The 27,824-nt window shown below is 40.9% G+C and overlaps 1 protein-coding gene and 1 long non-coding RNA gene across 7 annotated transcripts in view; both read left to right on the top strand.

Annotated features, from left to right (window-relative positions):
- The window catches only part of MYRIP (myosin VIIA and Rab interacting protein), a 557,931-nt gene that overhangs the window by 162,653 nt on the left and 367,454 nt on the right, over nucleotides 1-27,824 (top strand). The gene's annotated exons all lie outside the window — the stretch shown is intronic.
- On the top strand, nucleotides 25-5,256 carry LOC149124404 (uncharacterized). 5 transcript variants are annotated; one of them, XR_016214395.1, is made up of 2 exons: nucleotides 25-501; nucleotides 4,062-5,256. It is a non-coding gene; the product is annotated as an uncharacterized LOC149124404 (long non-coding RNA). The 5 variants fall into 5 exon arrangements; XR_016214398.1 differs by lacking the exon at nucleotides 4,062-5,256 and adding an exon at nucleotides 3,782-3,972; XR_016214397.1 differs by lacking the exon at nucleotides 4,062-5,256 and adding an exon at nucleotides 3,714-3,972.

The following is a 27,824-nucleotide window of genomic DNA, read 5'->3' as shown; positions in this document are numbered from 1 at the left end:
CTATAAATAACATTAAAAGGATGTGGGCAGCCACAGATAATCGCTCCCTTTGTTTACACTTAAACATATGAATGGAGACTTCCCCGGCACAGACAATTAGGCTAGGGGAGATTCCGGGAAAAGGCAGGAGGAACCTAAACCTTTCACAAGAGATGATACAAATAATCAGTCACACCTGTAACCTTCATTTATCACCTAAGTGTTTTTATTGTAACCTTAAGAGCCGTTTTGATATGTAAATCTTTTGTGCTCCTCCTTGTAAACAACTGGTCATGTTTAAATACTACTGCATTTATTCAATAAACGAGCCTTGATCAGGACTTGTCTTGGCTCCATTCTTTGCGTCCTTGTCCCCGCATTCCCACTCTCTGTTTCAGGAAGACCCAGTTCATTGTGCCGCAGGCCGGCACAAATGGCGCCCGAACGTGGGACCTGAGAATTAGAGAAGCAGTGAGGAACCTGGATTCACGGAGTCGCGACTATAGAGGTATACAATTTGTGGTGAGTACTCGACACCAAAATTGTGGAGATTTATTTTGAGCAGGCATTATGGGACAAGCATCGGGAAAAATCCCCCAGTAGTAAAGGCAGTGAAGGCATTATTGCAGACGCAAGGAATAGGGTTAAAAAAGAAAGTAATAGAGCAATTTTAGAAACCATAGAAATTGCATGTCCTTGGTTTATTGAAGAAGGCCTTGTAGATGAGATGCATCGGGAGGACATGAGAAAACTGAGGAAGCCAGAAGCTGTGATGGCGAGGATAATCGATCCTGCCGATCCTCTAGTTCTATGGAAAAAGTTACTCCCTCCGCCCCTCCCTTTAAATTATTTATAAAAAATAATGATAAAAAATTATCCCTTTGTCAAGAAGGGGAATGTTTGCCAAATATCTTAAAAAGAGTGTCACTCAAACCCTGAGAAAAGCAGCACAGCAAGGCCAGGAGGAAGCCAAAATCTTTTGATGCTTTTCCAGTGAAAGTATATACAGAAGATTGCCAAGAAATGCCAGTCACCATCCAGTCCCCTTTAAAATGTTAAAAGATTGAAAATCTGCTTGTGATGCATATGAGCCCACTGCTCCCTATACCTATGGCCAGGAGAAAGAGAGAGGAAAAATTCCACAGGTATCTTGACCTAGAGAAAAGTCTTGATTCAATAACCCTTTCCAACCTGATAAATGTTTTTCCATCTTTGCAGCTTATGGTAGTTCCGGTATGTCTTGAAAAGCTTTTGTACGCTATTACTTATCTGTTTTAATTGAGTGGTTGCAGTAACCCTGATTGGATCTGGCTCTGGTTTAAGATCTCAACTTGGTGGCTGTTTTAATTAGACTAGGCGCTATGGAGGTTCCCAGCACTCTTGGTGAAATGGCGGACCTACCCAACCCCACGGCCAGCCCTGCTAGGCCCCGGCATGTGCAGTCTTCCCTGTAAATGAGGGACCACAGCCTTTCTCTACACTCTATTCCAGCCAAAGTGTCCTACCGCACCCATGCAGGCTTAGCCAGATATCTCTTGGGAAAGGGCTCCTCAGGGCGGCTTTTTTAGTCTCCATTTCCAATTCAATAACCTCCTCACTAGGAGGGGGGCAGGGTAAGTGCCTCTGGCTACTGCTGGCCTTATCTAAGGGAGCAAGAACCTTAATCCATTAACCCTTTCCAACTTGATGGGTTTTTCTCTTTACAGTTAATAAAAACTTAAAGCAATGGGCTCATACGCTGATAATCAACTCTTTTCTGTACTGCTGTAGCTAACTTATCTGAGAGTTTTCATGTGTCTTGAAGGTTTCGCATTTTTCTATTGCCAGTATGAGTGTTGATTGGAAAAACTACAATACGAAGCTGTTTACGTTATTTGCCTGTCTTTAATGTTTGAGTGATTACCTAACACTGATCAGATCTAGCCCACAGCCTTGGTTAAACGTACTAATTTTTGACTAAAATGGTTTGACTCACTGATAGTTAAAATTCTAAACTGAGTCTTTCAACTTTGGGGCTTCCAGTCGGATCCCTGGAACTCTCAAAGGATGAGACTCTTTGTTAAAGTAACAGCTGTTTGAGTCAATTCAAATTATACAAAGTGTATTAAAATGTAGTAAATAGTAAATGATTTCATATCTATATTGTATTCATGTTTTTGCTTTTCAGCTAGAGTAGTCTTATAAAAATGAGAGTAAAATCTTTGTATATAAGCCTTTATGTTGTTAACTAAAGTAAGCCAATACAGATTGGTTCAGAAAATTGGGCTAATGCAAACGCCCTTTGGTTTGCTTACTCAGTTTTACATGTCTTTGATATGCTTTAAACTTGTCTCTCTTAAGGATGAAGATCTTTTCAAAGTTGTAAATATGCACTAGTGACTGTGTTTGCTGCTCAAGTGGTGTTATCCTTTTGTTACTTAAAAGCATGGAAATGTAATTTTGACTTTTAATTCAGATATTGGTGTGGTATTCATTAATAACTCAGTGTCTTAAGTTATCTAGGCATCGGTGCTAAGTAAAACATGAAAAATGTATTATGTGTACTTTTAACATCTTAAATTTGATAAGAGAGACTGTTTAAGTTTGTCAGCATGTATTCTCATAGGTTGTCCACACATGACAATTCAAGACTGTAAAACTAACTACAGGTATAAAGTTTCAGAAGGTGTGAGCAAGTCATGAAAAGTTGTAAAAAGTTTACGATTTTAAAACATTGTTTACAGAGTTTTCTATAAGTTAAATGTTAATGCCAAAATTACACTAACCTAAAGTCGAAGTATGATCTTCTGTTATAACAATGAGATTTTTTAAAATGTGTACTAATGTTAGTAATTATCTGGAAATGGTCTCAATTGTAAATCTTAAAATCTGTTGTTGGAAAAACTGTAACGTCTCTTTTTAACAGTGTCTGCTTAATCAGTTACTCTGCCATTTCTAAAGTTAGGTCGTGTAAGCTCTTTTTAACTCTGTTAAATAGTTCTGAGTTATGTGATAATTTTGTGTGCTAATTCCTACATCCAAGGTTTTTATTCCCGGTTTATTAAACAAGAAACATAGAATCCATATTCTGCCAAAGTAATCTGTGTACTCTATTGTCTGTTAAGTTATGATTGATAAAAAGCATTAAGTCTTAAAAAGTTATGTTAAATAACATTATGATCAGATGTGATCTAAAAGTGTTAAAATTGCGCTGACTAAATGTTAAGGAATTCTATTTTGACCAGATACTCTAAATTCTCTTGGCACCTTTAACAGACTTTCTGAAAATCAAAGTTTTAAATTTTCTGGACTTTTGATACCTCCAGAGGGCCCCTGGAGATGTCAAAAGATATATCTCTCATCTTGCAGAGATAATAACCAATTGGGGTGTTTAGATTAAAAGTGGTGCCAAGATGTGAAATGATGCTAAACTTCAGCTATAAACGTGTTTCTTTCTAGCTGCTCCAGTCTCTGGCTCAGTAGCCAGATCCTATAAAGAGGGACTGACAAAGTCTAAAAAGCGTCCCGTGGTCAAGATTTGCATCACCTCAATGCCCAAACCTTAGGATTAAGATATGGAATCACCTGGAAACAGGCAAGGCAAATTGTAAAATCCTGCCCTTCCTGTGTCACATTTCTCCCAGTCCCTCATTATGGTGTAAATCCTAGAGGTTTTATGCCTAATCAGCTTTGGCAGATGGATGTCACCCATTTCCCTGAATTTGGTAAACTAAAATACATGCATGTCTCTTTAGATGTTCAGGTTTTGTTTTTGTCACCCCGCAATCCGGCGAGGCTGCCAAACATCTCTTATTGTCTTCAGGCCTTTGCTGTTCTAGGAACCCCTATACAGATAAAAACTGATAATGGCCCAGCGTATACTTCCAACTCTTTTAAGCACTTCTGTACTAACTTCCACATCTCTCATCACCGGGATTCCTTATAATCCCCAGGGACAAGGTATTGTGGAACGAGCACATGCCGCATTAAAAATTATTTATAAAAAATAAAAAAGGGGGAATACGGGACCATGGCATATTCCCCACAAAAATGGCTATCACATACTCTTTTCATTTTAAATTTTCTAATACTGGATAATCAAGGGAAATCTGCAGCTGATCGTCACTGGCATCCTGAAACCGAAAGACAACAAGTCTACGTGAAGTGGAAAGACCCTCTAACTGCTCAACGGTATGGACCTGACCCTGTTTTAATATGGGGATGTGGACATGTTTCTATACTCTCGCAAAAAGACAATGGAGTACGATGGTTACCTGAGCGACTTGTGCGGCAAACAGACAATGTCACGAAGCAACCCCTTGATCTTCATTATGATAACATTGCTGATCGGGATCCCCCTGAAGATGAATGAAGCTTGCCGGCTCACATCAAACTAAGCCTAGGCCATGGACTCTGTTGGTGCGCACCAGTAGTTCAAAATTGTTCATGCACTTATGATAATGGAATTAAAACAGCAGAATTTGTACAATGGGTAAGGAACAATCAAAACTTATTCCGTATTGGGAGAGATAAAGTTGAAAATCAACGGCTTAATATGACTGATCAATCGAAAAGGGAGAATACTGACTTTACCGTATCAAAACTGGTCACCTTGACAGACTCCGGTATACCTTTATCAAATCTGGAAAAGAGGCCTCGTTGATGTATTGGTCAAAACTGTTAAAGTAACTCTTATGGTCAATTCCTCCTTCTCTGTCTCCTGCCCTTTTATCTGTGCCTTCCTTGTATATTCCAATGCCTCTCTGTGACATTTGCTGCCATTTGGTCTGAGATTTTAAAGTTGCGTCCACAAGCTTTACCCCCCGAGCCAAAAAAGATGGCATTGAATTCCAATGACGGGTAAGACTCGGTCTCCTTGTACCAACCTAAGACAGGAGCCTCAGAGAATGTCTGGGGTATCCAATGACGGGTAAGGACAAGAAGAGACACGGGCAACCTAAGACAGGAACAATGCCTCAAAAAATAAAAAAGGGGGAAATGTGGGCAGCCACAGATAATCGCTCCCTTTGTTTACACTTAAACATATGAATGGAGACTTCCCCGGCACAGACAATTAGGCTAGGGGAGATTCCGGGAAAAGGCAGGAGGAACCTAAACCTTTCACAAGAGATGATACAAATAATCAGTCACACCTGTAACCTTCATTTATCACCTAAGTGTTTTTATTGTAACCTTAAGAGCCGTTTTGATATGTAAATCTTTTGTGCTCCTCCTTGTAAACAACTGGTCATGTTTAAATACTACTGCATTTATTCAATAAACGAGCCTTGATCAGGACTTGTCTTGGCTCCATTCTTTGCGTCCTTGTCCCCGCATTCCCACTCTCTGTTTCAGGAAGACCCAGTTCATTGTGCCGCAGGCCGGCACAAAAGGAAAGGAAAAAGCAGGTGAAATTTATGTCATACTACAAAGTTCAATAGAATTTCATCCCTTCTTCTGGCATTTTGAGATGACAAATTATAAAAAGTATTACACCTTTAACACCTTTACAAGAGTAAGTTCAAGAAAGATTAATCACGCTTTTTTTTTTTTTGACAGGCAGAGTGGACAGTGAGAGAGAGAGAGAGATTAATCACCCTTTTAAGCTATGACTGTCAATGATACTTGAGGGAATATTATTAAATTTAAATATGTGAAAGTTTTCTTTTTGCCATTTGGTTGCTAAACTATCTTGTTTGATTTAGAAGAAGGACTAGGGGAAGCACCATTATATAACATTTAAATGATTAAGCCATTTATTAGATCTATCTGACAAGAGGTCAATAACAAGAATATATAAGGAACTCTAATAAATCAATAACAGGAAAACAAATAATTCAATTAAAATGGGTAGTAGATATAAGCAGACATTTCTCAAAGGAAGCCATAAAAATGGCGACATGTTCGTGAAAAAATGCTTAATGTTAGTTATCATCAGGGAAATGCAAATCAGATTCACAGCCAGGTATCGCCTCACTCCAAGTAGAATGGCTGTTATCAGAAAGACAAAAGATAGCAAGTGCTGCAAAGGATGTGGAAAAGAAGAAACCCTTGTACACTGTTGGTGGAAATGCAAAATAGTACAGCTGCAGTAGAAAACAGAATGGAGATTCCTCAGAAGACTGAAAATGGAACTGCCATTGGATGCAGCAATCTCATTACTGGGTCCATATCCAAGGGAAATGAAATCACTCTGCTGAAGTGGCCTCTGAACTCCCTTATTTATTGCAGCACTATTCACAGTAGCCAAAAAATGGAACCAGCCTAAGTGCCCATCCACTGATGAACGGGGGAAGAAGACAAGGTACGCAGACACTATAGAATAATGCCCAGGTAGAGAAAGGATGAAATGTTGCCACTTGCAACAACATGTTTGGAAATGAAGGTCATTATGCTCAGTGAAGTAAGCTGAGCACAGAAAGACAACTACACATCAACTCACTCACATTTGGAGTCTAAAAAAAGACGATCTCATAGAATTAAAAGTATAATTGTGGTTACCAGAAGCTGGTGGGGAGAATCTGGATAGAGAAAGATGAGTGATGGGAACAAAGTTAAAATTAGAAAGGAGCAAGAAGTTTTGGGGTTCTATGCACGGAGGTAATAGATAATGTTATTGTACTGTTTATTTCTCTACTAACACAATCAGGTAGAAGATAAGAGGTTTTCCACAGTATAGAAACATTAAATGTTTTTAAGGTGAACACATGTGCTGTGTTCCCTCTGAGTATGGATCAAAGGGCATGCCCTTGACATATCCCACTCCCTTCAGGGCCTCAAGAACTGTAGACCAAAGAAGAAGGAGAACCCACTGGGGGATTGCTTGTAAGACTTTTGTGTTTCTATGCATTACCTAACCCTCCAGCTGTAGTAATAGCAGAGTGACAGCAACAGTGGCTACACACTGCCAGGCAGAGTGTAAATTCCTTACATGCATGGTTTGATTTAAATCTCCCAACACATCAGTGGAAAACATGAAACAAGTCATTCATTAGACTTTTTCTCCATTCCACTTACCCTACTTGTAAAGTCTTGTGATCACTCCCTCTAAACTTCCCAAAGTTTGTTTGTGTATGGATTTTCTTTTTCTTCTTTTTTTAGACATGTATTTTAAGGATAGCCTAAACTATATGTCATGTGTTTACAGAAAATAAGAAAGAAGTGAGAGGAGAGGGAGAAAGAGACAGAGACAGAGGAGAGAGAGACAGAGACACAGGGAGACAGAGAGAGACAGAGAGAGGACTTAAATTATACCTAAAGAAATCACCTGTGGTACCAAGTAAGAGCCATTAAGGTGGCTCAACATACAGAGAATCTAGGTAAATGGCCATATGGAGTGACATATCTGCCACTCTCCCATCGTTTCTCATGCTTTGGTAACTCAGTTGAGGCACTGAGAGCCCGCAGTATGGGATCAACCTGGGCATCTGTGAATCACTACCACCATGTACGTGCTATAATGCTCTTGTATTCCTTGATCATGTGCCATGGAGCCCAGAACTGCCACAGGAGATGCCACCTTCACCAGCCTCACTGATTCTGTATTTCTCTCTCTTTTCACTCCTTCTATTTTTTTCTTGCTCCCCTTTAACTATTTTTACTTTTAAACTAGCTAATCCAATACCTAGGTTAGTCTAAAAAATGCAGGGGGCCTTTGAGACAGTATCTCCTGTTGCAGTTGAACAGGAGGTGCCGTCAGAACAGTTCAGAATGCAAAATCCCTTGCCTCCTTTCCTTCTAGCTCATACTGAGCTAGCCTTTAGGAAGATTGTCAGCTATATGAGAGTTTGCTGGATTGTCTCAAAAACAACAGAGTTGGGATAACAACCCCCATGAAGATATGAGGATACAGGGACTTGTCCAAACTCAAGAAGCTGGAGTCAGCAAAGATTTGAACTCAGCTGTGTCTGTGTCCAGAACCACACTCTTTAACCACTGCTTTATAGGGAATGTGGCGGTCCATGGCATTCTGTTTGGTTGGTCTCCTTTGGAAGTGATTCCCAGGGTCTTCCAGTCCTCTATGTACTGTAATTGTCTCAGATGTATCTGATAATTCAAGACTCTAGAAGCTTTGCATTTTTAATTTGTAGCATAACCGATGTGTTGCTGCTCCTATGTTCATTTTCCTTTAGATCCCAGCCTCTGGTCTCTACTTATAGCAACAATTTGTATCCCAAACTCAGTAAGATTATAAAACATTTTAGAACCTGCTGCTGAACACAAGTATTACCTAATTCCTGGTCCAACCACCTTCTATAAATAGCACGCATAAAAGCATTCATAGCAAAAACACACCAACCTGCATGGTATTTATCACTTTGTATCATTCTCAAGATTCTGCTCACAAAAATAGACTTTATTAAATATTTTTTGTAAGAGACCTAGGAAGTAGTTTACATAATAGATAACATTTCGTTTAGAAATTCTTGGATACTTTTGACTTGTGAACACAAGGTTTCTTTGTTCTCTCTCCAGTAATTTGCTTTTTGTATTCCCTGACATCTCTTATTGTTTCATTTATGGAGCAATTTAGCTCTCTCCCTGCTTCCATACCCAAGTTCTCATGCCTCAGCACACAGCCACTGATGATATTATCAGGTGGACTAAAACCTGCTGTTTCTTAGTCTACAGATTTTTGCTCAAACTGGACAAGCACATGCGTCTGTATTTATGAATATCTAATCATTTTAAAGACAGTGGGATATTATAAATACTTAATGTAGAGGGCAACAGGATCGTGAGGGCCAGTGAACTCCCATCTTGTTCAATTGGAAGAGGGGAAGTTAGATTTTTCATGAGATCTTTGCAAGGAACATGCCTTTGCTTCTATCATGGACATGTTTGTTGTTGGGGAGACTTCCTCACCTGCAAAGTGTAGATGTTGGAGAAAATCATTAACTTGGACGAGGCCATAATGGAGATGAATAGGACTAGAATTCATGTCCCAATTTCAGAGATCTGGAGGGAGGATTGAGATGCGGTGGGAGGTGAAGATCATCCCAGAAGAGGTCTCAAATTCGGATAAAAAAGCCGGCATTACATTTCCTTCCAAAATACTTTTTTAGGCAGCTCAGACTTCATATCCAAGGAGCTATAATTATGATAGAATGATGATAATGTGCACTCGAGTCAAAGAAGTCTACCATATAGGAATATTCTGATGTGTCTTGCTCTGTATCAACACTGCTTCCTGCCCTGCTTCTTGGAGAAGCATAGGGTATCTTTCATGAAGCTCTGCAGGGATCATAAAACTTCCTAACACCATGCTGTCTGTTTCCACGGTCTCTCCTTAGCATCCCAGTACTTCATCTTTTATCCTCTTTAGTCTAAGTGAATTATAGAAGAGGCTCAGCGCTATGGTTCTATGATGATGCCAAGTTTGGAGTTTGTGATGGAGAAGTAACTACAGTGAAACAATACTCTAGCTTCCAGCCGTTCCACATCCAAATATTGACCATTTTCTTCTGCTAGATAGTGAGAATACTTGAATTGAGAGCTACAAGCTAGAATTAATTCTCTTCCTTCTGACCCAGGAGGAGAACCCAAGAATCTGTGTTTCTCACCAACTCCTGCAGCAAATTTTTAACTCAGGTTAAAGGTTGATGATAACTGATAAAGAGGACAGTTATGGATGGAGGTTGACACTTGAGAATCTATTGGGAAGTAAGAAAGGATGGTGTTGGTGTGTGGGCCAAGATGGAAAGGAGGTCCTTTAAGAATTGAGGAAGTCAACGAGCCAACTGTTGGTGGTTCCTCCGGCACCTTCCTCTCCTTTTTTCTCCTGTCAAACTTAGTTCTGGGATGTACAATACAATGGCCCAAGCACTTGGGCCATCTTCTACTGCTTTCCCAGGCCATAGCAGAGAGCTGGTCGGAAGAGGAGCAGCTGGGACATCACCACATGTGAAGGCTTAGCCCACTATGCCACAGCACTGGCTTGGTATTTAAATTTTTTGTAGCTGCCGGCGCTGCGGCTCACTAGGGTAATCCTCCGCCTTGTGGCGCCGGTACACCGGGTTCTAGTCCCGGTCGGGGTGCCAGGTTCTGTCCCGGTTGCCCCTGTTCCAGGCCAGCTCTCTGCTGTGGCCAGGGAGTGCAGTGGAGGATGGCCCAAGTCCTTGGGCCCTGCACCCCATGGGAGACCAGGAGAAGCACCTGGCTCCTGCCATCGCATCAGCACGGTGCGCCAGCCACAGCGCGCCGGCCGCGGCGGCCATTGGAGGGTGAACCAACAGCAAAGGAAGACTTTTCTCTCTGTCTCTCTCTCTCACTGTCCACTCTGCCTGTCAAAAAAATAAAAATAAATAAAAAAATAAAAAATAAAATAAATAAATTTTTTGTAGCTGTTGTGAACAGTACTGATCTCACAAGTTCTATCTCAGCAATAGCATTCACTGTGTATACAGATGCTGTTGACTTTTATATGTTCATTTTATATCTTGCAACTTTACCAGACTCTTATGAGTTCCAATAGTTCCCCTCCCCGCCCCTGATTGATTGATTTATTTCAAAGGCAGAGTTAATGAGGCAGAGAGAGAGAGAGAGAGAGAGAGAGAGGAAGAGAGAGAGGTCTTCCATCTGCTGGTTCACTCTCCAGATGGCCACAACAGCCGGAGCTGCGCCAATCTGGAGCCAGGAGCCAGGAGCTTCTTCGGGGTCTCCCACATGGGCACAGGTGCCCAAGCACTTGGACCATCTTCCACTGCTTTCCCAGGTCATAGCAGAGAGCTGGATCACAAGTAGAGCAGCTGGGACTCAAACTGGTGCCCATATGGGATGCCAGCACTGCAGGTGGCAGCTTTGCCAACTATGCCACAGTGCCAGCCCTCCCAATAGTCTTAGTAGAGTCTTCTAGTTTCCCTATATATAGGTTCATATCATCTGCAAACAGGGATAATTTGATTTCCTCCTTTTCAATTTGTGTCTGTTTTTTTTTTTTCTTGCCTAATAGCTCTGTCTAAAACTTGCAGAACTATGTTTAATAGCAGTTCTGAAAGTGGGCATCCTTTTCTGGTTCCGGATCTTAGTGGAAATACTTCCAGCTTTTCCCCATGAGTAGGATGCTGACTGCGGGTTTATCATATATCACCTTGACTGTGTTGAGGAATGTTCCTCAATGTTCTGTACCCAATTTTCTCAAGATTTTTTCATCATGAAAGGATGCTGTGTTTTATTAATGCTTCCTTTGAATGTATTGAGATAATCATATGGTTTTTATTCTTCACCTTATTAATGTGCTATGTTCTTTTTAAACTATGTCATTTTCACTTTAGTTAATAAGGGAGCCAAACTACAACCATCTCTTAATTTTCAAGTCCTGTGCTTCTATCATAATCAACCCTCCCCTCCCCTTGCCTTAAAGTCTATTAGGAGCCACAGGCAATAAGCAGGGGCTTCTGAAAATCACAGAAGGGGAGGACAGCCTGGAGGGAGGACAGGCAGGAAGAACGTCCTGGATCTTCTCATTACTGATGCTGTAACAGATATATTCATAGCTGCGCCCAACAAAGAAGTTAACTGTGCCACTGTGAGCAAATACCTGCCAGGCTGTATTGGGGGGTATCAATTAGTTCTTAGACTAAGTTCATCTCTTTGAGAATTGCCATAGCTGCTTGTGTGAGGTGACAGAACCTGTAACAAGGAAGTAGAAAACCTTGTGGAAGTAGACAGTTCATCCCGAATATACCAAACTAGAACTGGTTATGTAGACAGGATGGACTGGGGAGAGATATTATCGTTGGCATTAGCAAGTATTTGTTGGCATTGTCTTTAATCCTCTTGGCATATGAATAAGCCCTTTCTCTATTCTGAGGATATTGCTAACCCTCAATTTCTCTGGTTGCAGTTGTGCAAACCAGAGTAAAATAGTCATCAAATAATGTCTTATTCCAACTGAACCCTCATAGTTCGTGGAAGACATTTTTTGGCCAATCTTAGTATGGGTAAAAAGCTAATGAATCGATGGGAACTGGAAGAAGTATGATGGCATTAGTAGCTGGAATGCATATACATGTTTTTGTGATGGATTATACTTCGCTATGGTAATGATACTTGTGTCACATCCCTGTTGTAAGGAGTAAAGCAATAATGTGTGAGGATCATTTTACTTTATCTTGACTGACAAATAACTATATATATATAGGGCTTCATTTTGATATTTTGATACATCTGTGCATTATGAAATGATCACATCAGACCAATTAGCATATCTGTCACCACATTTCTTTGTGGTAAGAGCATTTGAGATCTTCTTTTAGCTGTTTTGAGGTATACAGTGCCTCATTGTTGAGTGCAGTCACGGTCTTGTGTAACAGAGCACCAGAACTGTTCCTTCTATCTAACTGTAGCTTTTAGCCCTTTGCCAACATCTCTCTTTTCCCATCCTCTCTGGTAACCATCATTTCACTCTCTAACTGTGTGAGTTTGACTTTTTTAGATTCCACATATATGTAAGATCATAAGGGATTTGATTCTCTGTGCCTGGCTTATTCCATTTAGCATGCTGTCTTTTAGGTTCAAGGTAGCATACTTAATGGTGAAAATCTGAAAGCTTTTCCTCTAAGATCAGGAGCAAGACAGAACAAAAATGCTTGCTTTTGCCATTTCTATTCAACATAGTTCCAGAAGTCTCAGCTAGAGAAATTAGACCAGCAAAACAAAGTATAATCAAATATGAAAGGAATAGATGTAATTATCTGTTGATGACATGAACTTAAATGTATATAAATCCAAAATATTCCACCAAAGTCTGTTAGAAATGGATAAACAAATTTCATAAAATTGCATGATATGAAATCAATGCACAAATATATAAAATGTAAGTTGTATAGCATTCTATATACTAAGAATTAACTGAAAAAGAAATTATGAAGAAAATAATATTTACAATAACTCCAAAATAGACACTTAGAAATAAATATAATCAATGATGTGAAAGATCTGCACATTGAAAAAATATAAAATATTAATGTAAGAAATCGAAGGTGAAACAAATGGAAAGATATTCCATATTCATGGATTGAACAAATTAATAGTGTTAAATATCCATACTACCTAAAGTAACCCACAAATTCAATGCAATCACTATGAAAAGTCTAATATTATTCTTCATGGAGATAGAAAAACAATCTTAAAATTTGCATGGAACCATGTAAGATTTTGAATACCCAAAGCAATCTTGACCAATAAGAACAAAGTTAAAAGTTGGAAGCATTTCCACTGAGATCTGGGACCAGACAGGGATGTCCACTCTCACCACTGCTATTCAATATAGTTCTGGAGGTTCTAGCCAGAGCTATTAGGCAAGAAAAAGAAATTAAAGGGATACAAATTGGGAAGGAAGAACTCAAACTATCCCTCTTTGCAGATGACATGATTCTGTATTTAGGGGACCCAAAGAACTCTACTAAGAGACTATTGGAACTCATAGAAGATTTTGGCAAAGTAGCAGGGTATAAAATCAATGCACAAAAATCAACAGCCTTTGTATACACAGACAATGCCATGGCTGAGGAAGAACTTCTAAGATCAATCCCATTCACAATAGCTACAAAAACAATCAAATACCTTGGAATAAACTTAACCAAGGACGTTAAAGATCTCTACGATGAAAATTACAAAACCTTAAAGAAAGAAATAGAAGAGGATACCAAGAAATGGAAAAATCTTCCATGCTCATGGATTGGAAGAATCAATATCATCAAAATGTCCATTCTCCCAAAAGCAATTTATACATTCAATGCAATACCAATCAAGATACCGAAGACCTTCTTCTCAGATCTGGAAAAATTGGTGCTGAAATTTATATGGAGGCACAAGAGACCTCGAATAGCTAAAGCAATCTTGTACAACAAAAACAAAGCCGGAGGCATCACAATACCAGATTTCAGGACATACTACAGGGCAGTTGTAATCAAAACAGCATGGTACTGGTACAGAAACAGATGGATAGACCAATGGAACAGAATTGAAACACCAGAAATCAAACCAAACATCTACAGCCAACTTATATTTGACCAAGGATCTAAAACCAATTCCTGGAGCAAGGACAGTCTATTCAATAAATGGTGCTGGGAAAACTGGATTTCCACATGCAGAAGCATGAAGCAAGACCCCTACCTTACGCCTTACACAAAAATCCACTCAACATGGATTAAAGACCTAAATCTACGACCTGACACCATCAAGTTACTAGAGAACATTGGAGAAACCCTTCAAGATATTGGCACAGGCAAAGAGTTTCTGGAAAAGACCCGGGAGGCACAGGCAGTCAAAGCCAAAATTAACTATTGGGATTGCATCAAATTGAGAAGTTTCTGTACTGCAAAAGAAACAGTCAGGAGAGTGAAGAGACAACCGACAGAATGGGAAAAAATATTTGCAAACTATGCAACAGATAAAGGGTTAATAACCAGAATCTACAAAGAAATCAAGAAACTCCACAAAAATAAAACCAACAACCCAATTAAGAGATGGGCCAAGGACCTCAATAGACATTTTTCAAAAGAGGAAATCCAAATGGCCAACAGGCACATGAAAAAATGTTCAAGGTCATTAGCAATCAGGGAAATGCAAATCAAAACCACAATGAGGTTTCACCTCACCCCCGTTAGAATGGCTCACATGCAGAAATCTACCAACAACAGATGCTGGCGAGGATGTGGGGAAAAAGGGACACTAACCCACTGTTGGTGGGAATGCAAACTGGTCAAGCCACTATGGAAGTCAGTCTGGAGATTCCTCAGAAACCTGAAGATAACCCTACCGTTCGACCCAGCCATCCCACTCCTTGGAATTTACCAAAAGGAGTTTAAATTGGCAAACAAAAAAGCGGTCTGCAGCCTAATGTTTATTGCAGCTCAATTCACAATAGCTAAGACCTGGAACCAACCTAAATGCCCATCAACGGTAGACTGGATAAAGAAATTATGGGATATGTACTCTTTAGAATACTATACCGCAGTAAGAAACAACGAAATCCAGTCATTTGCAACAAAATGGAGGAATCTGGAACACATCATGCTGAGTGAAATAAGCCAGTCCCAAAGGGACAAATACCATATGTTCTCCCTGATCGGTGACAACTGACTGAACACCAAAAAGGAAACCTCCTGAAGTGAAATGGACACTATGGGAAATGGTGACTTGATCAGCATAGCCCTGACTGTTAATGAACAACTTAATACATTATCCCTCTTAGTAGTTTTTTTGTCTGTGCTACTTAATATGACTGGTTTAATTCTGTAATTAATACACAGTTACTCTTAAGTGTTAAAATTAACTGAAATGTGATCCCTGTTAAACATAAGAGTGGGAATAAGAGAGGGAAGAGATGTATAATTTGGGACATGCTCAAGCTGACTTGCCCCAAATGGTAGAGTTAAAAACATACCAGGGGACTCCAATTTAATCCCATCAAGGTGGCATGTACCAATGCCATCTCACTATTCCAAGTGATCAATTTCAGTTCACAATTGATCATAATGAAAGGACTAAGAGTCAAAGGGAGCACATAAACAAGTCTAGTACCTGCTAACACTAACCAATGGAATAAATAAAGGGGAGAGTGATCCAACATGGGAAGTGAGATACTCAGCAGACTCATAGAATGGCAGATGTCCTAAATAGCACTCTGGCCTCAGAATCAGCCCTAAAGGCATTCGGATCTGGCTGAAAAGCCCATGAGAGTATTTCAGGCATGGAAAGCCAAGACACTCTGGCAAAAGATCTCTGCGAGTGAGATCCCAATGGAAAGAACAGGTCTTCAAAGAAGGAGGTACCTTTCTCTGAAGGGAGGAGAGAACCTCCACTTTGACTATGACTGTGTCTAAACAAGATAAGAATCGGAGAACTCAGAGGGCTTCCATAGCCTTGGAAACTCATGACCGGAGCATAGGGAGACTACTGATGCCATAGACAGGAGTGTCAATTGGTAAAGTCAACAACAGGAGTCACTGTGCACTTACTCCTCATGTAGGATCTCTGTCCTTAATGTGCTGTGTATTGAGATTTAATGCTATAACAAGTACTCAAACAATATATTTCACTTTGTGTTTTTATGGGGGTGCAAACTGTTGAAATCTTTACCTAATGTATACTAAACTGATCCTCTGTGAAAAAAAAAAAAAAAAGAAATTGTCAACTCACAACTTGACTCTCACTGGGATTAAACATGACAATAGGTCTGATCTGATTGCATCATCATTTAAAAAAATCATCTATTATTTTTCACTTTATGTTTCTGTGTGGGAGCAAACTGTTGAAATCCTTACTTAATGTATGCTAAACTGATCTTCTGTATATTAAGATAATCAAAAATGAATCTTGATGTGAATGGAAGGGGAGAGGGAGTGGGAAAGGGGAGGGTAGTGGGTGGGAGGGACGGTATGTGGGGGAAGCCATTGTAATCCATAAATCGTACTTTGGAAATTTATATTCATTAAATAAAAGTTAAAAAAAAAGAAAAAAAAGAACAAAGTTAAAATTATCATGCAGATGAATTTCAAAATACTTTACAAATCTATAATAATCACAAGAGCATGATACATTAAAGCCGACACCTTGACTGACCATGGGATAGAGAGCCCAGAAAAGCACATCTACGGTGAATTGATTTTTGACCAAGTTGCCAAGAACACACAATGGAAAAAGGACATTTATTTTTTTAATAAATGGCATTGGGGAAACTGTGTATGCATGGGCAGAAGAATGCAAGGATTTTTTTTTTCAAAAAAATGTTATTTTCTAATGTTATTGTCACTGATAGAATTGCACTTGAGCCTCTTGGTAACGATGTGAGGTAGGAGTGTGCAAATGAGGACAAAGTTAGCAGACTGAAGTAAGGAGACACATATTCCTGCTGGTCCTATCTCTGTGGCTTAATGTTTCTAGACAAAGGCAAGTGGTCTTTCTGCACCTAAGCAGAGCACAATACGCGTAACTGCACACAGTAGTCTTGGGAGAGAAGGAGAAATTTTGGTAAACATCTGAAGGTGATGGAGTGCTAAGTTCTGCAGGAATCTTGGAGAAGAGCATTCCACACAGAAGGAATAGCACCGGCAAAGGCCTCAGCAAAAACACATGTGGTGTGCTTGAAAAATGGTCAGGAGACCAGTAGGGCAAAAGGCATTGAGTGAAAGGGAGAGTAGGTGGCAATTGTCAACAGCTCTTATCTTGGCTGTTGAGGAATAGTGTTTTCCTTGTTTGTTTGTTTCTGTTCATTTTTTCTTTTTTCTTCATACTATTTGGTGAACTCTCTCCTTAGTGTAGGGTTACTCTTATGAGTATAAAATGAACAGAAAACTGGCCTTTGTAAAAAAAATAAGAATGGGAAAGGGAGAGGGAGGAGGAAGAGGCTGGGAGTATGGGTGGAAGGGAGGTAGTGGGGGAAGAATCACCATGTTCTCAAATTTGTATATATTAAATGCATGAAGTTTGTATTCCTTAAATTAAAAAAACACTAAAAAAAATGTTATAGGGGCCTTGACATTTTTGGTGTTACCCTGGGTAAGATGGCAGCCACTGGAAAATTTTGGGCAGAGATGTGATGTGACACTAACATGCTGGCCATTGTGTTAAGGTGTGGGTATGGATACAGAGGGATTAGTAAAGAGGCTATTGCAAAAAATCCAAGGCAGTTTAGATGTTGTGGGTCGTGAGATGCAGTGACTAAGATGAAGACTTGGGCTTACATTCTAGTTTGGAAATATGGATAAGAAAACAAAGAAGACATGTTGCTTACATTCTAGTTTGGAAATATGGATAAGAAAACAAAGAAGAGATTGATGTGTAGTGTGTCAAGTGGTGTCCAGTCATATGTAGATAAGTAGATTCCAGTGATAGGGAGATGTCAGCCTCCAATTGAAATGGAATGGTGGCAGCAAATCCATGGCCTGATACGAAAATGGCCAGAAACAAGGATTAAAAAATCTTTCAAATGCAATAAAATTGGGGGAAGGAGGGAGAGAGGGAGAGAGGGAGAGAGGGAGAGAGGGAGAAGAGAGAGAGGGAGAGAGGGAGAGAGGGAGAGAGAGAGGCTGACTTTGCAGCTGCATTTTCCTTTGCGCACTGGCCAAGGAGTCAGATAGGAGATTCCATTGGGGACTAGTGCTGGGACACAGTGTGATAGCTGGAAGGTCCCAGCTGCTCCACTTCCAACCTAGCTTCCTGCTCATGCACCTGGAAGGCAGTGGAAGATAGCTCAAGTGGTCGGGCCCCTGTCACCCATATGGGAGACCCAGATGGAGTTCCAGGCTCCTGGCTTCAGCCTGGACCAGCACTGATTGTTGCTGGCATTTGGGGAGTGAACCAGCAGATGGAAGAGTCTCTCTCTCTCTGCCTTTCAAATAAATAGATATTTATTTTTAAAAGGGCAGCAGTTCATGTCACTTCAGTGAATCTATTTTTAAAAACAGATTCTGGAGCCGGCGCCGTGGCTCAATAGGCTAATCCTCCACCTTGCGGCGCCGGCACACCGGGTTCTAGTCCCGGTTGGGGCGCCGGATTCTGTCCCGGTTGCCCCTCTTCCAGGCCAGCTCTCTGCTGTGGCCAGGGAGTGCAGTGGAGGATGGCCCAGGTGCTTGGGCCCTGCACCCCATGGGAGACCAGGAAAAGCACCTGGCTCCTGGCTCCTGCCATCGGATCAGCGCGGTGCGCCGGCTGCAGCGGCGGCCATTGGAGGGTGAACCAACGGCAAAGGAAGACCTTTCTCTCTCTGTCTCTCTCTCTCACTGTCCACTCTGCCTGTCAAAAAAAAAAAAAAAAAAACCAGATTCTGTTAAAATGTAGATTGCAAAATGTGAATGCTATTGCTTTGGTCAGCACCCTTTCATAAGTACTCCTTTAACTCAATGTAGAGCCAGTGTCTTCTCAGTGACCTGCAGGCACTACCATTGGGCTCTCCCCATGTGTTAACTCTCTATTTCCTGTTGTGATTCCCCTTTGCTCACTCTGCTTCGATCACCCTGAAGTTTTTGCTGCTTCTCCAACATGCCAAGCACATGCCAGACTCAGGGCCTTTGCACTTGCTGAGCTCTCTACCTGAAATGTTCTTTTAGCTGTTAGCCTGAGTGTTTCCTTATCCTTTTTATGCTTACTCCTGCCCTGACACACCTTCTAAACAACACCACCACCCTAGAATTCCTTGCCTTCTCCTTCCCCATTTTATTTTCTTCTGCATAGCGTTAGTCTCCATTGTCTTTACTGCACAACTATTTACTTCAGTTCCTTTCTCTTTACTTTCCTCAAAATATAAGCTCGATTGGGAATTTCTTTTACATTTTGCTCACGTTGCCTAGGACTGGGACTAGCCTGTTACAGGCCCTTTCTTTATAAATATTTGTTGGATAGGATGAGTCAATGCCTTACATATTTCCAACACTGAAAAATGTCAACCAGATAGAGCTGCATTTGTTTCAGATTGAAGGAAATGACAGAAGGTGACACCAAACTCTCCTTCTTAGAAAACTATATTAGGAAACAAGTGGAGAAGAGTCTGGCAAGCCTCATCAATATTCCCTTACATTTTAAAGTTCAAGATTGAAGTCAGCAATACTTTTGCTGCCATGACTTGATCTTGCAGGCCCAGAAGAAAAAAGCATGTAGTTTTGTGGAAATTTGGAGTCAAAACACAAGTCTATGATATGCAAAAAAACCTGAAATACCTGCATAGTAGGGGACTCCAAAATATTCATGGAAAATGCATGCTTATAATAAAAAAATTATGCATGGACTTCGAAAATTTTTTGCACCAAATTTACTTATTTTTAAATTCCATTTGTCCACTTTTGAAGTACCCTTGTATGTGGTCAAGCTGTTTCTCCTAATTGGTTTCCAGATGGAAGCTTAATCTTGCTTCAGTGTGAGGGGAAGACCTTATCATGGGCTGACATAGTCTAGTGGGAAAAAGTCTCAGAAAAACAACACCGGGAGCCATTTGTACCTCTGTGTACAAACCAAAAAAGGGAGGGGAATTTAAAAACTTGATTCAGAATCATCCAACAGTCCATGAATCTTGTGTGTTTCTTTTTCATTCATTTTTCTCCCATCTTGCCTGTTTATCTAGAAGTGGCCATCTTCTATTCTAAATTACAATTTCCTACTGGACTTGATATTTCACTAACACTATATGAAAGTTTCAGTAAACTTAAGTTGAATAAATAAATGAGTCTCTGTGCATAGTACATGGTACATATGCTTATACTCAAGGCTGATGTTGCAAATACTTAACAATATAGATGGCTTGGGCAAAAGCCATCCAGAAAGAATGACCCCCATGAATAACCAATATAGCTACACCACTTAAAGTGGTTGAAATCAGCTGTGGGGCCAGTGCTGTGGCATAGTGGGTAAAGCCACCGCCTGCAGGGCCAACACCCTAAATGGACGCCAGTTCAAGTTCAGGCTGCTCCACTTCTGATCCAGCTCTCTGCTATGGCCTGGGAAAGCAGTAGATGATGGCCCAAGTCCTTGGGCCCCTGCACCCATGTGAGAGACCCAGAAGAAGCTCCTGGCTCCTGGTTTCAGATTGGGCAGCTCCGGCCATTGCAGCCAACTGGGGAGTGAACCCGCGGATGGAAGACCTTTCTCTCTCTGCCTTTTCCTCTCCTTCTCTCTGTATGTAACTCTGACTTTCAAATAAGTAAATGAATCTTTAAAAAAATCAGCTGCACACTTTTTCCCCCTCTTCTTATACCTCTCTACAACTTATATTCAAACATCACAGTATGAGGCACTTTACCAAACAGTGACAATGTCCTTACCCTTTAATCATCAACTTGTAAAAAATTTCCCAATGCATTCATTCACTTAGAGCAGGGTCACTGAGTCCCTTGTGGGGCTCTGCCTTTCTAGGCCACAGGCTTATTAGTGCTATGCTCACCTTTGAGTAGAAATTCCTCTTCACTAGATATTTACTTTTTAGGTTTAGTCCAAAGATATTCAAGGTCTAGGTCAATAAACCAATGTTAATTTGCTTGGACATCCATTTTTTAAAAAAGATTTATTTATTTATTTGAAAGGCAGAGTTACAGAGAGAGAAGGAGAGGCATAGGTAGAGGCAGAGAGGTCTTCCATCCACTGATTCAGTCCCCAGATGGCCACAACAGCCTGAGCTGCACCGATCTGAAGCCAGGAGCCAGGAGCTCCTTCTGGGTCTCCCACATGGGGGCAGGGGCCCAAGGACTTGGGCCATCTTCTACTGTTTTCCCAGGCCATAACAGGGAGCTGGATCAGAAGTGGAACAGCCGGGACTCGAACCAGTGCCCATGTGAGATGCTGGCACCAGGTGGCAGCTTCACCCACTATGCCACAGCGCTGGCCCCAATGGCCATCCCATTTGATGTTTCTATTATCTTGGCAAAACTAATTTCTTAAATATAATTTACTGGTAAATTCTACTCATTATTCAAAGAGCTCTTATGAATACAAGTGTCTGCTTAATGATATAAAACTTCTTTTTCTTCAAGGTTAAACATCAAAATTTAATTAAAATATTCAAAGCAAAAAAGTCAAATTCAAATCCCTTTGTGTAGCTGGTGAAATGAATCAAAAGAGAACAGCGTTTTTAAAAATTCAACTATTCAATCTTTTTTAAAAAATTATATTCCAAAAAATGTTAACTAAGATGATATTTCACCTTTATAGAAGGCAGAATTTTCCAGTGAAGTTTTAATGATTTGCTTATCCATATTAAAGTAATAGAATTGGCTAAAGGCAGTGCTCCATCTACAAAATTAGTGTCTGAACTGTTAATGAATATGTATCATCCCTTCATAGACCAAGACAAATAACTATTTGTGTCATTTGATTTAATATATGTCTCTCATCTCAGCATTCATTATGGAAGCAGAAAAAACTCTAATTTTATTAAATGCAAATATGTTTTCAGCAAACAAATAGTTCAACTATAGTACTACAATTTTCAGCATTTGTTCTGCTATAATCTAACACATAGCATCCACACTTCCATTCTTCTTTTCCACCTACATGAAGCTGTTTTATCCACACTGCTGTGAAAATCATTGAAGTTCATTTGAATACACACACACACACACAATGGAAGTTTCCTATATGTCTCCACAATTATAGTATTATACAAGTTGTCCACTGTGAATTATAAATCTAACTGTTCTGGGTGTCTCTTCCTGCACTAAATTTCCAGCTCTCTTCTTTTCAAAGACATGAAGCATACTTAAAAATTATCTGTGCAGCTATGAAATATTATGTGCTAGTGAAAAGTCCAAGATGGGGAACCATCAGTTTGAAAATTGTAGGGGCAGTGTTTGGGAGAATAATTTGTGATAGACAAGAAAATAAAACTGGCCGGTGCTGCGGCCCACTAGGCTAATCCTCTGCCTGTAGTGCCGGTACTCTGGGTTCTAGTCCCAGTTGGGGCGCCAGATTCTGTCCCAGTTGCTCCTTTTCCAGTCTAGCTCTCTGCTGTGGCCTGGGAGTGCAGTGAAGGATGGCCCAAGTGCTTGGGCCCTGCACCCACATGGGAGACCAGGAGGAAGCACCTGGCTCCTGGCTTTGGATTGGCACAGCGCGCCGACCGTAGCAGCCATTTGGGGGGTGAACGAACAGAAGAAAGACCTTTCTCTCTCTCTCTCTCTCTCTCTCTCTCTCTCTCTCTCACTGTCTACCTCTGCCTGCAAAAAAAAAAAAAAAAGAAAAAAAAAGAAAATAAAACTTAAACCACTGCCACGTTTTGTGAAATAAGGAGAGAAAGGGAAGACGCTGCATCATATTCATGAACACATACTCGAGTACTTTAACCTAGTGCTCAGTAAAAGTTTGTTCATTTGACAGTTGAAGAAAACTTTTCTGAACTAGAAGTAAAAGCTGGTAAATTATGTATGTGAAGAATAAAAGGGGAGCAGACAGTTACCCTAGCAGTGAGGAGGCACATTGCTAGCACTAGCAAAATGGGATTCAGTCACACTCTTGGTCTTTCCTCCACAATACACTTTTCTAATGATTAGCATCCTAATTTTAGGATCTTTTGCATTCTGGAGAGGCTGAAAACTTCCTTTTTTAACAATTCTTTCTTCAACTTCTCTTTCATTTTGCATTTTGTTAGAAGTAGCAAGAAGAAAATAGTTCACACCTTTAGACAACATTATATATGTAGTAGGAATTATCTGCGCTGGAGACTTAATAAGTACTCACTGAATAACTATGGGATGGACTGCCACTATTCTTTATGACCGCATGCAAAGTGAACCCTCTCCCGAATGTATCCATTACCATCTTTTACTATAATAGCGTACCTAATTAAAATCACTCCCACCACGAGAATCCATGAACTCACTGGAGCCTCAAAGAACAAGGCCCGGGTTTTGAATGTCAAACTCGACTGTGGAGTGTTGGAGACTCAAGCAGCTTTGCCACCTGTTCCATCCAGCATGATCACCACGGGTTAAGACCACGTGTGACCGGATAGAATAAAAATTGCTTTGCAACAACTTTCAATGGCTGGTTTTACTTTTCTCTACTTTCGGCAAGCAATGACTCACAAAACGCTCATGTAATGGAAAAGAGTTAATAATTTGATTTTTTTAAGTGGTTTCCTACTCTGTGCTTTGGCTCAGTAATAACAACCTGTATAGGGAATCCAAGAAGTCTGTGACACAGAGTGCATTCTCAGTTATGCATCTGTTACCTTCTGTGTGCCATTAGAACTAGCATCTCAAGGTTAAGGAACAAGGCTGAAATACCCAGCGAATCCCTGCCCTGGTAGTACAGCCATACTGCTGTACCCTCCTTTTTATTTTCATTGCTAGAAAATTAATGTGTGTATTGTCACTGTGACAATGATAAGAAAATTAATACTGTTGACCATTTTGCTCCTAGCCTAGTGGTTTATTGAACGAATTGGTTGCCAGGTGCAGCAAATAGTATTTTGAGGTCCTAAGACTTCCATAATAGGGACAGCAACATCTTATAGCCTCAGAATCCAAGAGCTAAATGAGACTCCATTTGAGATCAGCTGAAACCACAATGAGATTATTGTAATTTCAACAGAAAGACGAATTTAGCTTGATAAGTAACTTGGGGGCAATGGCTCAGAATTTGAAATCAAAACAGGTCCAGGAAATCTCAGAATCAGATTTACCCTAGCTAAAGTATACCAAATGGATTTTTTTCCCTCTTCTTTTACAGAACCAGGGAAATTATTTGTGTTTCCAGACTCCAAGGAATCCCCCTGACCACTAAAGAGTAAAGGGGCAGGGAAATGGATTCCGCCTTCTTGAGCAATCAGGAATAGGGTGTTGGCATGGGATCGTGTGTGAGAGGAGAACCAGATCAGAAGCTTGTGTGCCCCGGAACCCACATGATTGGTAAGGTGAGCAGCCGCGCTCTGGCTGTAGACACAGGGCAAAAAGGTAGTGACGGGGGCCGGCGCTGTGTCGCAGTAGGTTGATCCTCCGCCTGCGGTGCCGGCATCCCATACGAGCGCCGGTTCTAGTCCCGGCTGCTCCTCTTCCAATCCAGCTCTCTGCTGTGGCCTGGAAAAGCAGTAGAAGATGGCCCTAGTCCTTGTGTCCCTGAACCCACATGGGAGACCAGGAAGAGGCTTCTGGCTCCCAGATTCAGATCGGTGTAGCTCCAGCCGTTGTGGCCATCTGGGGAGTGAACCAACGGAAGGAAGACCTTTCTCTCTGTCTCTCTCTCTCATTTTCTGTAACTCTACCTCTCAAATAAATAAATAAAAAATCTTAAAAAAAAAAAGGTAGTGACAAATAGACACCTTGTCTTAGGGAGACCAACACGAGCGACTTGGTAAAATTCTATGTCTCTGAGCTTATCAGTGTCTGAACGGGTCTCCATGTCAGTGAAGTGTGTTTCACAAACTTTGTCACCCAGAAACTCCAAGTGGCTCCTTTCTAATAAATGAGTCACATTCAATATGTGTATAATGTATTCTTTTCTGTTATTTAGGTTGTGCTTGTCCAGTGTTTCAGATAATTTGAAGTACTAGAAAAGAGAATTGTGGTAACTACACTAGTCTATGAAAATAATGAACTATTTTCTTCTTGCATCCCCTTCTTTTTTAGAGTAACTTCTAGTTTATCTACCTTTCAGTGTAACACAGTTCTGCCCACACCCAAGTCCTTGGGTCACTCACTCCTTTTCCAGAAGGCAAGTTCAGTTCCCTAAATAGAGTTTCAGAGGTATCTTTTGTGACAACTGTCTAGACAACTGAGTTATATCACTTCCAACAAGTCGCATTTAGGAGGAATGTTTGGAAATCCCTTTTGTGGTCATTCTTGGGGAAAGCAAGCCATCTGTTGTCAGGCTGCTGTAGATGTTGGGATTGCCTCTCACAGCCTGCCTGTGGAGACGGCGGTCACGTTGCCAGTTGCTGAGAATGCTGGTCGCTCCTGGTGTGCAGCTGTCCCCTACTCTGGAGAATTGCTTTTGGCCGATGGGACCTCATTCTGAAAATACCTGTAAAGTTACATCCTGGGAGTTAGGTCTAGTTCCTGGCCACCAACTGGCTGATTCGTGGTTAAACTACCTTGCTGTTGACACTGGGGGAGAACTGGCTGAGCAGGAGGACATAGGAAATAACAAAATGGCATGGTTTCTTCCCCAGCAGCCACCCTATACAACCTAACTAAATGACTCACCTGTGATCCCTCTGCTGCCACAAGGATAGACGTGTAACATCTGCACCCACCGTTCCCGCTGGTTGAGCGGGACACAGAATCTCAATGCTCAAAACTGAAAAGCCCTGACAAGGCTGTGAAAATCATTTCTAGGGGAAAAATAAGGTCACTGACAACAAGAACTTGGGAGACAGCAGTGGAGGACCCAATCCTATGAGGGAAGAGCAAGGACAGAGATTCAGGACTGTTCTCAGTCCAGTGGGGAAGCCAAATGAACACACACCAACCAACCAAGCAACCAGCCGAAAACCCACCTCCATCTGAATAGAGACTGGTGAATAGTAGAGGTTGGGCAGGGTTGGGGCAGTAGAAGAACTTTGGACCCTGGATACTACATCAGAGTTAGATTGCAGGAATAAGTTCCTGGTGTGCACTGCATAATGGGAGGCTGCAGTTCACAACAAATTTGTATTTATTTTACGCACAAATAGAAGAAAGAAGCTCCAAGCCTCCAGAGAGTCAGGTCGCAGTCAGAAATGTTGATCTCCCTGCTTCAATCACTGTGCTTTGTCTACATGAACTGAGAAACCACAGTGGGGGCCACGAACATGTACACTTGTCATTAATGAAAATTCTAAAAAGCAATAATGAAGGAGAATCAAGAAGTGGCTGCAAACATCGCATTGGGAAGAATTGTAAATGTAGAGCAAAAATTAGCTGCAGCTGGTAATAGGAACCTGGACATGAAACAACAACAATAAGAAGTAACAATAGCTGCTGTTGACCAAGGCATCTGCTAACGGTAAGGCTCAGTGCCAGACTGCTTGCATTTATTCTTTATCTCCCATGCAACGACACTGTAAGTCTGGGCAGAGGCCGGTGCTCGTCTCTTTCTTACTCACCTCTTGCTCCAGTATAGGCTCCACTAGGAAAGAATCACATAGGATAGGCGGAAAATGAGAAACGGAAACTAAGGTATCACTTTCTCCTCTTTAGCACCAGCATGGTGTATGGCTCGTAACGGTCACTCGATAAATATTTTCAGAACGAATAGAATACTCATAATTCAGATATGAAAGTTTAATAGCGGATAACTTTGGATGGTGGAGCCAAAAGCTACATTTTCCTTTTCCCAAAGTTTTCCACATTAAATTTGTAACTTCATGAACTGGAAATTTATGAGTATATATAAAAATATTTTTAAAATTATGATCAATTTAATTCCTAAACAGAGAGAGGGTCTTTTTTTTTGTCTTGTATCATAAAGGCTTCCTGTGTGTCAGTGTGTCCTTAACTTATTACTATATACAAACTCTAGGTTGTGTAAATGCCCCTTGACAATCTTCTTTTAGAAGCAGCTACCACGTGCACAGAGTGTGATTGTGAAAGATGTTCTGAATCCCAGATGGAGGCTGCGCCAGCTTCCCCTCGGGGGAGCAGGCTGCTCTTTAAGGCTCCCCTTCTCCTACTCACTGAATAGGGAGCTTCTGCTTTCATTCGTGGCTATGCAGATGTCTGTGTAATTGCCTTTAAGAAGCACAATGAAGCTGTTTTCTTTGTTAAAATTATTTATTTTTATTTCAAAGGCATAATGAAGGGAGGGAGGGAGGGAGGGAGGGAGAGCAACAGCCAGAGTGAGAGGTATATACAGAGAGAGATCTGCTATTTGTTGACTCACTGTCCAAATGTCCACAACAGCCAGGGCTTGGCCAGGCAGAAATCAGGAATTGGGAACACAGTGCAGATCTCCCATGTAGGTGGCCTTGACTCAATGACATAGGCCAGCATCTGCTGCCTTCCAGGTCTGCATTTTCAGGATGCTGGAACTGGGAGCAGTGTGGCGTCTCAAACCCAGGCACTCGGATGTGAGATGCAGGTGTCCTAGGCAGTGTTGTAACTTCTGTGCCAAATGCCAGACCCATAGATGTCTTGAAGCAGAAAGTCTTAAACGTGTACCTTAAGTAATGTGTCTGTGTTTCAGCCAGCAGTGAACAAAGGAATTCCCAGCAGCCATAGAGACAGACAGATCCAAAGATTAGGGAGCTAAGATTTCTTCTTAGAGCAAAATATGCTTGGGTGTCATGGCTTGATTTTCTAGAATGATGTCCTCAAATTCTACTCTTACAGTGGATAAGTGAAAATGACGGGAAGGAGGTAGAGGGGGGGAGGGAAGTATGATCTTAGAATTGTACCTATGAAATGCATGGAATCTGTTTCTAAATTAATAAGAATTTTAACAAAGAGAAAATACTCAGG

This window comes from Oryctolagus cuniculus, chromosome 10, assembly GCF_051225735.1.
Source record: "Oryctolagus cuniculus isolate XC-2025 breed Fujian yellow rabbit chromosome 10, ASM5122573v1, whole genome shotgun sequence".
In the NCBI taxonomy this organism is placed as follows: Eukaryota; Metazoa; Chordata; class Mammalia; order Lagomorpha; family Leporidae; genus Oryctolagus; species Oryctolagus cuniculus.
This window is presented reverse-complemented; position numbering and strand designations above follow the sequence as displayed.